Raw genomic sequence first — 2,577 nt, forward strand, 5'->3', positions numbered from 1 at the left:
GGGGGGGGGGGGGGGGGGGTAGTTGATTCACAGAAGATGGGCGAGGTAAGGCCACAGAAGAGATGATGAAAAATGAAAAAAGGGGGAAAATAACTTACTAAGAGTAACAGTATGTGGAGAGGGTGGACGTTTCTGGAAGTGGAATCAACAAATTTATCGGTTTATGTCAAACGTTGGTCTAAATCAACCCCAGAATGTCCTGGCTGGGACTGGAAGCCAAGCAGATGTTTTGCTCAGCTGTTGCAGAACCGATCCGCTGTTGGGTGGATGTGCCGCCGATTAAGTGGGCTCTCTGTAATGAAACAGCCTTGGGAACTTAAACGAGACCAATGCAAGGACAACAAACTGCAGATCCCTTGTGTGTGTGTGTGTGTGTGTGTGTGTGTGTGTGTGGGGGGTAGTGTTTTATGCTCATACCACCCATCATTGCAACACCACTATTGTGGTTTTTACTGAAGCACATCCTTCTACTGACCACAAAACACAAACAATGCTAGTTATAGTCTAAAACCATCATGGGCGCCTGCCAGTCGCACAGAACTGAAATATGTCTCTCGTCTAAAAATGGCAATGGCATTCAGTCATCCCAAAAAAAGAACACTTGGCAATCCTAATTAAAGACTCTGTTATCTCTTTCTTGTTTAAGCAAAAACAAAAAAACAACAACCTAAAACTGTTAGATGGAGTTCACTGCTGGATGTCCTGACAATCCCACTAATAAAATGTACATTTGCATATGAAATGTCATGACGGGATGATACGATCAGAGTCCAAATTTTGGTAATTCAAGGTCCCGAGGACGAACTCTCTAGCAGTTGGCACATGAAAAGACTTTATTCCTGATTGTAGCCTGGGAGGCAGGCCAACGTGACAGCAGGAAAGAAAAGAGAACTGCTGGACCTCCTGTGGAGCCGAACTTCTCCTTCTTAAACTGACAATCACTGTCAACCAAATGTCAGACTGCGATACCAGAGTTACAAAAGATATCTAGTCATCTGAATTTGATTCTCTTGTCTTATAAGTTTGCATCAGGCTGAATGACTCGAGATGACAGACCGTTTCCTTCTAGGAATGTCGTCATGAAAGTCAGACAAGTGTTGATTCCCCACCATCGGCATTTACCTCCCCTGCCTCCTTATCCGCCTGCCTGGGATCATATGCCCTCTAGAGACGGAGAAGAAAACTGCAGGCCCTTTGATCACACCACTTACTGTAATAAGGCCTTCCAGTCATTAATCCCTTTGTGTTCAATTATGGCTGTATTGAAGGAAACACTGATGAATTACTATCATTAAAATGATACCCAACACTTTCTCTGTTTGGACTGTTTTTTTTTTTAATGCCAAACAATGAGAAAGGTAAATCAACATTTTAAAATATGGATGTCAGTAGTAAGGTTTTGGTAAATTTGCATATATTCCATATAAAAAACAAAAAGAAGTTAAAAGGTCAACTGGTCGGGTGACATACCTATCATGAATCTGCAACATCCTGTGTTCAAATCTGCAAGTCATAATCTTCACTTTCACAAAACTGTAAACTGTAAGTTTACTGTGACTTCTTCCCAAACAGAATAAATAACCATATTGGAACTGCTGTAATTTGTTAACATACTTGTGAGTAATTAAAAAGTTAATTGTTTTTGAGCTTGATCTCCTGTATTGGATCTGCCCTGACAGCTGTAAGACAAATGTTCATAACCTCGGTTTAAAATTGAAACGTTATAATCTGATGTTATCTGAGACCATATCAAATTCTTACAAAAAAAAACAACTGTACCAAATCTTAAGCTTAATGTTCTTTGCTCGAGAAGAGTTTCTCTTACCTTTTAGAGCGAGGCTTGAACAAACAGACAAATGTATCTCTACCAACTGGGTATCAGCTGTGTTTGTCCAGTGACATGGATGACCTTACTGTTCAGTTCTGACACCTCATGTCTGCAGTGAGATTAAACCGGGCTGACAGGATACTATACATCCATAGCGATAATGAGCCCTCTACAGTCAAAAGCCCCCTCGTGGCCCTTCCTCTCCCCGAGGACACACAGAGCTGTGAAACGTCATACAGAGCTTTTTCTACTACTTTCTTCTTTTGACTTTTGACAGTGAAGAGAAAAAGTCTCTTTTGAGGAAGTAGAGATCTGGACTAGATCTCAACTGGAGCGGAAGTGTGGCGGCTGCTTTGTGGTTAAGACGGCAAAACTACCTCCTTTCTCAGCAAACACTGCCAATGTGAGCAACTGTTCATCAAGTAACTTTTTAAGTTGACATAAACAGGAATGTCATGCAAGCCAAAAGTGTGGGTTGGGGCGCATGTGGCATGCACACGTAGAATATATATAAAGATATAAGATACATAAGACCGTGCTAACATCATATGTTGTCGTCTGCTATATTGCCAATGAGCTGTAGTAATTTCCCAAATGGCTCAGCCTCCTTGAAAGATCCATCATCACCACGAACCTAGGTACATATGACCTGTAACCACAACTACACACACTGATATGACTAGAGAGAGACATATATGGGGAAGCAGTAAGTGTAGGATTTTCATGCCTACCTTAACATCTGTCTGCAA

The 2,577-nt window shown here is 41.4% G+C and overlaps 1 protein-coding gene across 5 annotated transcripts in view; it reads right to left on the reverse strand.

The window, feature by feature from the left end:
- The window catches only part of tiam2a (TIAM Rac1 associated GEF 2a), a 96,290-nt gene that overhangs the window by 28,263 nt on the left and 65,450 nt on the right, over positions 1-2,577 (reverse strand). The window lies entirely within an intron of this gene.

Source organism: Morone saxatilis, unplaced genomic scaffold (genome assembly GCF_004916995.1).
Source record: "Morone saxatilis isolate NCDOM2014 unplaced genomic scaffold, NCSU_SB_2.0 Contig3, whole genome shotgun sequence".
Lineage (NCBI taxonomy): Eukaryota > Metazoa > Chordata > Actinopteri > Moronidae > Morone > Morone saxatilis.